Source organism: Eriocheir sinensis, unplaced genomic scaffold (assembly GCF_024679095.1).
Source record: "Eriocheir sinensis breed Jianghai 21 unplaced genomic scaffold, ASM2467909v1 Scaffold20, whole genome shotgun sequence".
NCBI classification, from domain to species: Eukaryota; Metazoa; Arthropoda; class Malacostraca; order Decapoda; family Varunidae; genus Eriocheir; species Eriocheir sinensis.
Window position 1 is genome coordinate 1,015,938 of NW_026111406.1, and position 13,647 is coordinate 1,029,584.

General features: G+C 46.0%; 2 long non-coding RNA genes across 2 annotated transcripts; both read right to left on the reverse strand.

Annotated features, from left to right (window-relative positions):
- Positions 1 to 7,306: 7,306 nt before the first annotated feature.
- LOC126990787 (uncharacterized) lies at positions 7,307 to 10,245 on the reverse strand. The gene is made up of 2 exons (XR_007744726.1): positions 8,415 to 10,245; positions 7,307 to 8,223 (listed from the first exon to the last, which is right to left on the reverse strand). It is a non-coding gene; the product is annotated as an uncharacterized LOC126990787 (long non-coding RNA).
- Positions 10,246 to 11,297: 1,052 nt separating this feature from the next.
- Positions 11,298 to 12,443, reverse strand: LOC126990786 (uncharacterized). The gene is made up of 3 exons (XR_007744725.1): positions 12,423 to 12,443; positions 12,041 to 12,139; positions 11,298 to 11,869 (listed from the first exon to the last, which is right to left on the reverse strand). It is a non-coding gene; the product is annotated as an uncharacterized LOC126990786 (long non-coding RNA).
- Between the last annotated feature and the right edge of the window lie 1,204 nt (positions 12,444 to 13,647).

Here is a 13,647-nt window from a genome sequence, read left to right on the forward strand (position 1 = left end):
GTTTTTAGAAAAAGTTTGAGAGTAGAGTTCAGCCTTAGAGATAGATGAGACGGCAGTGTTGCCGTCAGGACTGAGGAGTGGAGGGAAAGATGAAGAAGTGAAGTTGGAGGAGATGTTTTTGGCTAGATGCCAGAAGTCACGGGAAGAGTTAGATAAAGCAAGGTTTTGACATTTTCTATTAATGAAAGAATTTTTGGTTAGTCGGAGAAAAGATTTGGCACGATTTCGGGCAGAAATGTAAAGTTCATAATTAGCATTAGTTTGAAGGCTCTGGTACCTTTTGTGAGCTACCTCTCTATCATTGACAGCACGAGAACAAGCGTGATTAAACCAAGTCTTTTTAGCGTGAGGAGTAGAGAAAGAACGAGGAATGTATGCCTCTATTCCAGAGACAATCACCTCTGTGATGCGCTGAGCACACACAGAGGGGTCTCTATCCTGGAAGCAATAATCATTCCACGGGAAATCGGAAAAGTACATCTTCAGGTTATCCCACCGAGCTGAAGGAAAATGCCAGAAGCATCGCTTCTTCGGTGGGTCCAGAGGGTGTACAGGAGCGATAAGACAGGATGCAGAAATAAGATTGTGATCGGAGGAGCCCAACGGAGAGAACAGTTTGACAGAATAAGCAGAAGGGTTTGAGGTAAGGAAGAGGTCTAGAATGTTGGGCCGATCTCCAAGACGGTCGGGAATACGTGTAGGGTGCTGGACCAACTGCTCTAGGTCGTTGAGGATAGCAAAGTTGTAGGCTTGTTCACCAGGATGGTCAGTGAAAGAGGATGAAAGCCAAAGCTGGTGGTGAACATTGAAATCTCCTAGGATGGAGATTTCAGCGAAGGGAGAGTGGGTCAAGATGTGCTCCACTTTAGAATTCAAATAGTCAAAGAATTTTACATAGTTGGTAGAGTTAGGTGAGAGATAAACAGCACAGATGTATTTAGTAATAGAATGGCAATGAAGTCCTAGCCAGATGGTGGAAAATTCAGAAGAGTCAAGGTTGTGGGCACGAGAGCAAGTGATGTCGTTGCGCACGTAGGCGCAACATCCAGCTTTGGATTGAAATTTAGGATAGAGATAGTAGGAGGGAACAGAGTAGAGATTGCTGTCAGTAGCCTCAGAAACCTGTGTTTCGGTAAGGAAGAGAAGGTGAGGTTTAGAGGAGGAGAGATGATGTTCCACAGAATGAAAATTAGAGCGAAGACCGCGAATGTTGCAGAAATTGAGAAGAAAGAGGTTTGAGGAGTTATCAAGACACCTCTCGGGTCGGCAGCCAGAAGGGGAGTCCTCCCTGGGGGAATTTGTGGTCCCCCCCCCAGGCGGGGACTCCGAGGCTTGGTGTATGTGCGCCATTTTGAAATTTTAATTTTGGGAAAAGGTGTGTATGTTGTGTGAATGTAGTGTGGTGTGGATAAAGAGAGGATCTGTCTTTAGAGAGCATGCTGAACTACTCTCCGGTGTTTGTGAGAAAATAGGGAAACGGTTAGTGAGGACATGGGAAGGGTCTTTGGAGGGCCTCAGCTCCCTTCTCACCTCCCATATATACCTCACCGGGAGTGGCTTGCGCCCGTTCGGTAGGTGTCTTCCTACCTTCTCCACTGTCTTTTTTTAGTGAATCTGAAAGTCCTTTAGCGAAAATAATCACTTGGATTATAGTGTCTTTCCTGCAATATTTGCCTATGCAATGGATTAAGTATTATTCCATCTATCACTGAAATAACTGGATGTTAATACAAAAATATTGCCATACTCAACTCCTAATACCTCCCCATTTTTTTTTTTTTTTTTTTTTTAATGCAAGACCATAGGTAATAGCTGTATCTACAAAACGATTGGTAATATGATTATCTGTTACTCAAGCAAATGGTAGAAATAAATAATTATCCTTGAACAAGTTTGTTTTTACATTCTGTGCATATGGGAGGAAAAATGAAATCTAATAGCGCTTTTATCAACTCTTTCATAGTTACTGAAATATTCTAATACCTACAAACAGAACATATATATTTTCATTATTGTATGTGAGAGGTATAGAGGGAATTATTTGCTTGTTAAGGCTTTTATTCTAAGAATTTACCTCAAAAAAGTCTAAAAAGTTCAGAGTTAAAAGCGTAATGATTACCGAAGTAGAAAAATCATATAAGATCTCTATTCATAACTCCCGTAACACCTATGTGTGAATATACTGCTCCTGTATGGTTTATGGTAGCAAAAGACTTCAAAGATATTATCAAGAGAGAATCATACAATGTAATAAACTCTACCCACATACTGGCCAAAGAATATGCTAAAGATATTTATCAAGGAAAAAAAAATCACTCCTTAGCAATGGCTTTTAGTTACAGCAGAAGAGCAACTAGTGGGGTTCCCCGTCCGCTAGGGGAACCTACGGCGGAGCTATGTGCGTGGGTCTCCTTAAACTCTTTTTGTTGTTGTTGTTGTTGTTGTTGTTGTTGTTGTGTGTGTTTGTGTGTGTGTGTGTGTGTGTGTGTGTGTGTGTGTGTGTGTGTGTGTTATTCTAATTATAATTCTAATTTTTATTAGCTAGCGCGAGGTGAGAGTCCTGTATCGCAGTGTCTGTGCTGGCTGGCCCTGGTGCATTTGCGCTTAGTTTAGCTTACCCTCCCAAACGTTTTCTTCTTCTCCTCAGGGTCTACCTCGCCACCTAGCACCTGCGTGTGAGACAGGATGTTTAGGTTGGGTTAAACTATACCGTGATGATGGCTGTGTGTGCGTGTGAAGGTGAAGGTTAAGATACAAACCGATGCATGCTTTCTCGGGTGAGGCAGGGGATCATACATCACGTCAATGACTGACTGACGGATTCATTTTACTCATTCCGGACCTTCTCCACAGGCCACAGCAGTGATGACGACGGGCGGGTCGGAGCCCACCCAGCTACTACCTACCTACTTCATCTCGGCGGGGGCAGCGCCGCATCTGATCTGCACGACGGCTATCATCGTCTCAACGACCTGCAGCACCTACCTCCCGGCTCTGTTTTGCGTTTTTTTTTTATTTGTTATGTTATGTTTTGTGGGTTGTTGTTGTCGTTGTCAACAGAGGGGTCCCTTACCTGCCATGAAGAAAACCAACAAACAAACAAACAAACAAACAATCTAACTGTGGGAAGCCTGCCAGACTCGGGGGTTGTTAATTGTTGTTTTCATGACTGAGGGTCTTCTTCCTAGTAATATCAGCAGGAATTGACCTAGGAATGGCACTATGTACTTGAGGGGGTGTCCAGAACTCTCTTTTTGGAAAAGGGAGTGGCTTCCAAGGGGAGCCGGATTAAACGGTACTGTTGTCGTCCCTGAAAGGACGGCGCCCACGCGCTCGGCATAGTTGCCCTTCCTCAGGAGACGGTGGATCCTGCCCACGGGGAACTGCAGGCCGGCACGGCTGGAGCGGGACTTTGACTTCCCCTTCACCTTTCCTCCCTTGCCGCGTCCAGACATGTCGACAGTGAGTGGTGGGGGCGTTGACTTGCGCTTCCGCTGTGGGCTCGGAGAGCGAATACCCGCCGCTCGTTCGTTCGTTAGGGATTTACCCCCTAAAAAGGGGGAACGGGCCTTTGTTAATTGACGGCCCGTCGCAGGGGGGAACCCGCCGCTGGCGTGCGGCGGGTGTGGGGAAGCCTCCGCCGCCGCCACAGCCACGGGAAGAAGCCGGCGAGCAGGGACGGAGGCACGGGACCTCCGAGCAGGCGCTCAGGAGCAGCCCGTAGCTGAGCCGAGCGAGCAACTCAGCAGTCTATAGGTGGCCCAGAGGCCTGGAGAGTTGCTCGCTCGACGAGTGCTGGCGGTCCACTGACCCGCCGCTCGGTTCGGTTCGGTTCGGTAGGGATTTACCCCCTAAAAAGGGGGAACGGGCCTTTGTCCATGGACGGCCCGTCGCAGGGAACCCGCTGGCGTGCGGCGGGTGGGGAAGCCTCCGCCGCCGCCACAGCCACGGGTAGAAGCCGGCGAGCAGCGACGGAGGCAAGGGCCCTCCGAGAAGGCACTCAGGAGCAGCCCGTAGCTGAGCCGAGCGAGCAACTCAGCAGTCTATAGGTGACCCAGAGGCCGGGAGAGTTCCTCGCTCGACGAGTGCTGGCGGTCCGCCGCTCGCCGCTTTTTCGCCCTATATAGTGCAGCGCAGGATCGGAGGGCGGGGACGGCCGGGCGAGCCTGCCAATGGGAGCGCGTGCCGCCTCGCGTCCCCGCGATCCCGAGCGGCGCCGACATAAAGGGGGAATCCGGGTTCATTCGCTCATTGGCTTCCCGGACCTGGCAGCGTGTGCACCTCTTCCCCACCTTCTAGCAACAGCTCTCGCGGGCGAGCGATTGAGCTGCTCTGCTACTGCCAGGCTGTGAGTCACCGTGTCAGTGCTCCCTGACTACGGGTTACTCACTCCCCGGAGTTGCCAGCGTTACCACGCGCCTTCCACCTACCTGCCCCGCGCTGCACACTTCACCCTGCTCCGCGCTCTGCCGTGCCAGTGTACACTGTCTGCGTGTCACTGGTCACGCGTCGCTCGTTACACGCGACTGCAGCCTTCCTGCTGCTCTGTTTTTGTGCTTTTTTTTTGTCTTTTGTTTGTGTGTTTGAGCCTTAGACCCTGGTTTAGTACGACGCCGAACCCCGAGGGCAGTGCCACGAGGGGGCCCCTTAGGATAAAGGGGTGGTTAGAGGAAAAACCAGGGTTCTTGTTAGGTCCCCCAAGACCCGCAAGGGGCGACAGCGGCGCCTGCCGAGCCCTTTAGAGGGTGGGCGGGCTTTAGCCCTCCGCTGCCGTAGGTGAGCCGGCTCTTCGTAGGATAGTTTTTGTTACCCTTTTTTTTGTGTGTGTTAAATGTCTAGCTGTGTTCCAGCCGTTGTGCTGTCTTGTCATTAGGATGTCTACGGACAAGCGTGTCCGCCCCGCTAGCGACTCGGAGAGCTCCGACTCCGAGTCGCCTGCGGATAAGCAGCTACGCCTTGAGTCGGGGAGTGAGAGTGATGAGGCGGCCCTTATCCCTCCCCGACTCTTCTGATGAGGATTGGGTGGTGGTAGGACGGGTGCGTGACCGTAACCACCGCTCCCACCTCCGCCACCTTCGCCTCCCGCTCCCGTTCACCACTTGGCACCTCTGCTACCCCACCCTGCCCTGCGGCTCACGCCCGACGCCGTTACCCCGTTCTACTGCTGCTGCCCCCACTGCTGCCACCTCAACTGCCTCCACCGCTGCTCCTTCATCTGCCTCCGCCGCTCCCCATTCCACCCCGCTCGGTGCCGTCTCGCACCCCGAGCAGGCTGCTGCCCGCTACGCTGCTGCATCTCCTGCCACACCCAGGGTTGTCGTCCCTCCAACACCGGGGTTCGAGACTGCCCTCGACCTGGCGGAGGCCCTGGAGGAGGAGCTCGGGCTCCGCTTCCAGATGCGCTTCCTGGAAAACGGCAGCGTGCTGGTCACCCCGCCTTCCGAGAAGGCCCTCCTTGCTCTCATGGACACCACGTCGGTGCATGGGAAGGCGGTGCAGTTGCGGCTGATGGGCGACGCAACCACCACGGGCGTGGTGACCACTTACCCGGTTGCCATGCCTGTCAAGGCTCTTCTCCGACACCCGAGCGTCGTCACGGCAGAGCGGTGTATGACGCGCGACAACCTAGCCACGAGGCAGGTCCTCATCTCGGTGAGGGGCCCCCTGCCAGGCATGCTGGACCTGGGGAGTTGGGGCGTATTCTACACGCGCCCCTTCAACGCCGACCCCCTCCGTTGCTACCGCTGCCAGCAATACGGCCACCATCGCTCCCGCTGCAATCGCCAGGCAGTGTGCGGCATGTGCTCGGGGCAGCACATGACGGAGGCCTGCCTTGCGAAATACAAGGCCGGCGAGAGCGTGACCGCCCTCTGCCCCAATTGCCGCCAGCACCCCCACGCGTGGAGCCGGCGCTGCCCCTCCCGGTTGAACATAGTGGACCGGGGAATCCAGCGGCAGGAGGAGTGGCGTGCGGCACACAACCCCTCTCGGCCGGCGTGGACCGGGCGTTCCCGCTCGAGGTCCCAGCGTCGGCCTGCCCCACCCGGTGTCACACGCCACAGTGTCCTCCCCCGCCTAAATGTCCCCCTTTGTTTACAAACAAAAGGGAGGACATTAAGGCTTACGGTATCGTGTTCCGCCGCGTCTTCAAATTCCTAAATGTCCTCCCATTATTTTCCAGCACGGAAGGGCATATTGTTATATTCTTTCATAGGAAAACATCAGTGAATACATTACAACGCTCTGCTTTGTATAAATGAAGTGAAGGGACAATAAATAGCCTTCATGACAGTGATTCATCAGTAAATTAACGGCAAATAGCCTTTTGCTATAGGAAAAAAAATGTCGATATGCATAGCCTATGAGACCCTTTTTTTTGTGGGGGGGGGGGGGTGAGCGAATTGAGCATGCCATGCATATGTGCTTTTTATTTTTCTTTATATAAGCCCTTTAAGGGAATTTTGAAGATCTAAAAAAAAGTGAGGGGTGGTGCTATATAAATAGCTTAACCCCTCCCCCCCCAAAGCAGATTGCTTTCTCTTATAATTATGTGGGGTCTACTACATATGACCCTTCTGTATAACAACTCAGGTTATCAGAATTACATTGCGGTACACTGTGCTATGGGTGAGGTTTGATTGTCTACAGGAATCAAGTATCTTGCTGGAAAAATGGCTATTTAAGAATGTAATAGGTCCCAGAGAGCTATCCATTTATATTTTCTTCTCTTCTAAGGACATCATTTGTTATAAGATCCCCCCTGGTACATATTTTCACATAATTCCTCCCCTCCCATGGGCTCTGAGGAAGTCCTCAGTTCTTCATATAGCATGATTTTGATTCCTTACCTTGGTAACAGGTCTGTGCCCTTCTTCCCCTCCCAAGCGCTCGGAGGAAGACCCCAGTTCATGCTGCAAGATCTTACTTACCTTGGTACACGTTTTTCCCCTTCCTTCCCTCCCAAGGGCTTAAGGAAGACCCCAGTTCTAAATGCTCTCTAGTTCTCTAGTTCTTCATGTTACAAGATATTCCTTTGGTAGTCTAACAACCATCCATAATTAATTTAAGGGTCAAAGAAGGCTCCAAAATTTCTTGCATAAATATATATTTGGTAAATTACATATAGTTATTTACACAATTGTGTATTAATTTACTATCTACCTACTACTACTACTACTACTACTACTACTACTACTACTACTAATTATAATAATAAAAAAGCTACAGATACAGACATACAACACAACAGATAATTAGATGGCCCCCCAAAAAACACTTAACAAAAACATAAAATTTGCCGAACACAAACACATAGCAACCTTCCTCGCAGACAATTTAAGTAACAACATAAACATTTTTTCAAATTCTTTAGGGCATGCAAATATGCTACCAACACTATTATATCACAGAAAGACAACAATATCACAGTAGTAACCAGCCCACAACACCGTTCCAATTAGTGTGCACCCAAGAACACTACCAGACACCAACCATGCCACACAGCCCCTTCTTCCAACAGCCCCCCTCAACATTACCATTAACAGTATGGGGAGGAGAGGGGGAATCCTGGCATTACAGAAGGACTTGACAAGTAAATTCACTGGGCCCGACAACATCCTTGCCTTCATTCTTAAATCCTTAGCCCCGTCCTCCAGGGACTCCTTGATCCAATATATATCATCCTCATCATTACTTTGACTGGCTTCTGACAAACATCAACCCTTTATTTGAGACAGGTGACTGGACTGACACAGCCAATTATTGCCCCATTTCACTAACACTGATTCCATGTGGAACTTTTGAACACAATACACAAACACATAATGAAATCTGCTTGACACAAACAACATTGTTTCTGACTCACAACATGGCCTTACAACCCAAATGCTCATGTGAATTGTACACACACACAAATACCTCAGAGTTCAATTCTCCATTAACTTAAAATTCAACACTCACACAGAACACATCAGTGCCACAGCCAACTGAACACTTTTGGATCCTTAAGTGTAATCAACATAACTGTATAAAAAAAAACACTTATACAACTAGTAGTAGTATATCACACTTGTGAGATCAATGCTTGAATACTGCTCCACGGTGCGGCATTATCACACACAGAAACATTGAGAGGTTAGAGCAAATCTACACCAAGGTGTTTCTAGGAAAGGAAGAGGTTGTGTAGATTATTTTCTTTTACTGAAAATGCTATTTGAAAAGTACCTAGAGAAGCATAGGAAGCTGTTTGCTGCATTCAAGGACCTAGAGATGGTATATGACAAGGTTGACAGGAAGGGTTTATGGGATGTTACTCCATTAACCCTTACCTGTCATATGCCATCGCTATGTCCATGAATGCAACAAACAGCTTATTCTTCTAGGTACTTATCCAATAGCATCTGAAAAGAAGTTACCTGCAGTTGCTGCAGTGGAATGTCTGGCTGTTAGCTTCTGACACTCCCTCGCAGCTGAAGTGATACCACGCGTTGCAGTTATCACAGGCAATCATGGGACGGGTCTCATTGTTTGGCAAACGGCATTTACATAAGACTGTTTCCACCTCAGTGCGAACAGTACCCTTATTGTTCCTTTGGGGTACTGTTACAGGGGGTTGAGACAGTTCTCCGGCTTGAAGGCATCCAACCAGCCAGTCGTACAAACTATCTTGATCCCATGCACACTCCTCAGGTCTGATATTTGCACAGAGTGCATAAGCATTGGCGATGGCATACAAGCCGCAAGCATCGCCGCCCCTCTGACGCTGAACATCACGCCATTCCATTGTTATGGCATCGCTAGAGGTGTGTAGCATCCACCCAAGCTGTTCAATGAATTTTTGGCGGTGGGACATACCGACTTTAGTGAACATGGAGTCATAGATTCTTACTTTACCTTCTTGAAAATTTTGAATGTTACTTACTGTAATCCAGTGATTACTACTGACATTGATAATTTGAACAAACTTCCCCCTAGGGGTACCAACACGAATATGCTCCACCACCTCAAATATTGCACAGCTTTGGAGGCCATCAACCTCGGAAACTGATGTTTGAGGAGGGCCTGGCAATGATTCATGTGGTCATCAGTGAGCCACCTTCTCTCTTCAAGAATCTGAATCATTACCTCCATTTGTGGATCTTGGCGACTGGCTGGCACAGGGGGCAGACACACGGCTTCTCTTTCAGCCTTGGCCCTGGTTCCGATCAGAATGACGTCTTCCTCCCTGTCTGGATGCCTTGTGTCCCCTGGCTTAGGAGGGGCAGTAACTGACACAGGGATGGAAAGGCCTTGTCTTTTTTGGTATAATTCCTCATTGAGGTGTAGTTCAGGGTCTGTATCAGTAGAACTGCCTGCTGGCAGCTCTTCTGAGGGCCTGTGAAGAGCACCGAACTTTACAGGCTTAAGCTGATCGTAAGCCACCATCCGTGCCAGGGGAACATCATCGTGTCCAATCTTGACGTGAACCAGCTTTACTGTGTCCCTTTCTGTTATTTCCAAAATCCTGCAAATATAAACATTCATTACCTTAAGTTGCATCACTATTATAATATAACATAGGGTAGCCCCATCAAAACATGTGTGTCCGGATGAGATGGAGAAAGTAGTGAAAGCATGCATAAGCAGTTTGGTATCGGTGTGACAGTGAAAAAGTGGATTGTGGAGTGGGTGAAGCATGGGGCACTGAGATGGTGTGGACCTGTGAGAATGAATATGTGAAGAGAGAGTATGAGGGAAGGAAATGGAGAAGCCAATATTTCATTAAAAAAAAAAGAATATGTGAAGAGAGAGTATGAGGGAAGGAAATGGTGAAGCCAATATTTCATAAAAAAAAAAGAATATGTGAAGAGAGAGTATGAGGGAAGGAAATGGTGAAGCCAATATTTCATTAAAAAAAAAAAGAATATGTGAAGAGAGAGTATGAGGGAAGGAAATGGAGAAGCCAATATTTCATTACAAAAAAAAAAAGAATATGTGAAGAGAGAGTATGAGGGAAGGAAATGGTGAAGCCAATATTTCATTAAAAAAAAAAAGAATATGTGAAGAGAGAGTATGAGGGAAGGAAATGGAGAAGCCAATATTTCATTACAAAAAAAAAGAATATGTGAAGAGAGAGTATGAGGGAAGGAAATGGAGAAGCCAATATTTCATTACAAAAAAAAGAATATGTGAAGAGAGAGTATGAGGGAAGGAAATGGAGAAGCCAATATTTCATTACAAAAAAAAGAATATGTGAAGAGAGAGTATGAGGGAAGGAAATGGTGAAGCCAATATTTCATAAAAAAAAAAAGAATATGTGAAGAGAGAGTATGAGGGAAGGAAATGGTGAAGCCAATATTTCATAAAAAAAAAAAAGAATATGTGAAGAGAGAGTATGAGGGAAGGAAATGGAGAAGCCAATATTTCATTAAGAATAAATAAATCTGCAATGAAATTTTAGTAACCCTTTCATTGATAAATGTTTGCAGTGGGCATTAGGCGTATTTGCTGGTGGCGCTAAACACTCGCTGTGAGCTCCAGCTGCACTCAAATCTCCCACATGTGAGTGTTCCATAACTAATTCTCATAACACAGGTCCGATTGCCAATAGAGTGGGTTCTTCACTAAATTTGGTGGAAAATCATGTCAGCCAAGCACAGAAAATCTACGGATGAGCAAGTGGTGGATATTCTTGCCCAATATAGTGACATTTTTGCACAGCTTCACCTATCACTTGACTCATATTTTGACCAAATAGTTGTAAAGTTTGCAGTTGGCAATACTCCCTTGCCAGCACCCATCATCAAGAGATCTACAGTAGTTGCCTTGCGGCTGACCGTCACGCACATATAAATGTACATCTTCACAGGAAACACCCCCTGAACGTGCCTGTATTTTCGCAGGAGAGGCTTACATTACCGAATATTATAAATCTTGGCCTCCTCTTTCCAATGGTGTTTTTGTTTTTAGCTGTGATAAATAGTTTTTTTATACAAAGGTTAAAAGAGCGAGCACTAGCGTCACTTGCTGGTGGTGCTAAAGCTCGCTGTGAACGCGCCTGAGGGGAGTCTCATTGTGAGCGCTTAGCAATGAAAGGGTTAAGAAAGATAATTAATATTATTTTGTGGAGACAATGGAAACAGTTGAGAAAGGTTCTGGTGATCTCAATTAATGGCTGGACCCCACAGCTGGGCGAGTGCTCCATTGCCAGCCAGAGTTGTGGTGTCTCCTAATCATGCCACTGCTGAATTCCACAACGCTGCAGCCTGTTGTTACCTCTCTGTAAAGACAGTTGATGGAGGCTCAAGGCTCTGCCTCAACACTACTAGAAAGAGGGGAAAAGTTCATACATGAGAGAAGCATCAACTAAAACATGCATACATCACAACATAGGTACATGAGGAAACACAATCACTACTGAACTGAAACATGCCCATAAAAGACAACAGGAAAAATATGCAATCTAACAGCACACATAATATAGGTACCATGCTTAAATGTAGTCAACTGTCAACTATGTTTTATGGAAGTTGTGGAGGCAAAATTTGCAATAGTGTGTTGTTGTCAATTAGTATAACATTATATTCAAAAGCCATTCATATATAAACTACAAATTTCTCTTACCCACTCCAAAGTGGATCACATCTTACTGGATTAGTAAAACTAAAATTACATATTCAAATGCCATTCATAGATTAGCAAAAAATGTCACTCACCTAAATGGGCCAGTCCACAGTGGATCACACTGTCCACCTTTGCGTGCAATGTTGGCTGCCTGGCGTTTCAGCACAAGCTGGCCCACATGCAGTGCAAAGCTTTTGACCCCCTTGGATTTTTTCTTTTCGTATGCCTTTTTTGCCTTGGCATGTGCTTTTGTTTGGTTGATCTGAGCCTATAAATTTAATACTTATTAAAAAAGAGTAAAACCAATATATGGAAATTACTACAAATCCATGTAATAATGTACTACCAAAATACAATTACATTATGTCAGCAAGTAATACATGCTACAAACTGTAATTTCCATTCAAAAGAGACTATTATAAGTAAAGTCAAGACTCACCTTTTCATATGCCTTTTCGTAGGTGGTTGCATGGTCTTCTACAAATTCCTCAAGCTTGCCATCTTCTATGATGTCAGTGTCAGAGTCCACACCTTTGATCTGAGGGAAGGCAAATTTACATGAACTACATAATCAATAAGACATACTGGTCATCATGAAATACATATTACACAAGCTACATATAGTTGGACAATGCAAACGTCCCCATAAGTTTATTCAGTAGTGCTAAAAATAATTCTGTTGATTTTTATCATTACGGTTTTTGAAAGCACATGAATCATATAGTGTTTTCTGCATATTCCCTCTCTGACTAAAATGTGATGCACACCAATAACTGTTACTTTTAGGCATTACATGCACCAAAAACAATGTTTATACTGACCTCCAAAAGTGTGTGGGCTTCGACCAAACATTAGGAAAAATGGTGTGTACTTCGTAGCTGACTGTGGCTGAGCGTTTATTGAGAAAATGATGTCATGCAGACTCTCGTCCCAGTTTTTGCCACGGTCAACCAACAGCTTGCTTACTCGGCGTTTCACCATACCGTTTACTCTTTCCACCAAACCTAGAAATGGATACCAATCTTAAGAACCAAATAAAAGCCACATAACTCAACTCATATGATATCAGGAAATGTGTTCAAACTGATCTGCCATATCACTATCACAGCAACATTACTGTTTTATAATCCCACTGTTATAGAAGCTCAGTGAAAATAAATCTGCTACACCTGAGACTGTTTGCTGTGCAGTTCCTTTACAGTGCCCATACTCTAATGGGGACCTGATCTGCATGACATTCCAAGGCGAGAAAAGCACAAGAATAGTAGTACTTTAGACCAAACAAAGCTGGTTATGTACTGCAGTGACTATGCCTGATGAACATCCTCCCATAACCAACTCGGTAAGGAGTGGCTCTCCCGACACTCTCGTCACAGGTTCAATCCCAGGCAGCCGGCGAATACTCTCTCCTTGTGATTAGTCTCTCGTGTGATTTGATACACGCAGAGGACGTGCGAGAGTAATAGGAAAAGAGAACAGAAAATCTCGTCATTAAATTGATAATACTTGGTAAATAGTAAGTGAACTGTTATGCCCTGGATGATAAGCACCACCACTTTATTAGAGGAAAGCTGTTAACAAAACTTTTACTAAATGATTCCCTAAGCAGTGCCAGATAAAACTTAAGCTAATAAAAGCTGGTTCCCAAGTTGTGTTAATTGAAGCATCCTGCTTCAAAGTATACTGTATAATTAAGCCAAACTAACCATTGGTCTGGGGATGATAAGCGCTGGAGACACACCTTTTTATTCCCATTTGCTGGCAGGAGTCATTGTTGATCTGAAAGTATGAGGCATTGCATGTAAAAATATTGCACACATTGTAGAAACTGTCAATGATCGAGTAATTTTCAACAAACCGTAAGATTAATTATATATGTGTTAATCATCCTAACACATTTATGTAGCTTATAGCCATGGGTTGAGTGATCCGTTCAGGCTACACTAAACACTAAAGAAAATATTAAACTTTCCACAAGAAGTCATGGCGGGGTGACAACTACTGTTGTGGCAGGACTGCACGGCAGCAAATGAATGTGTGACAGGG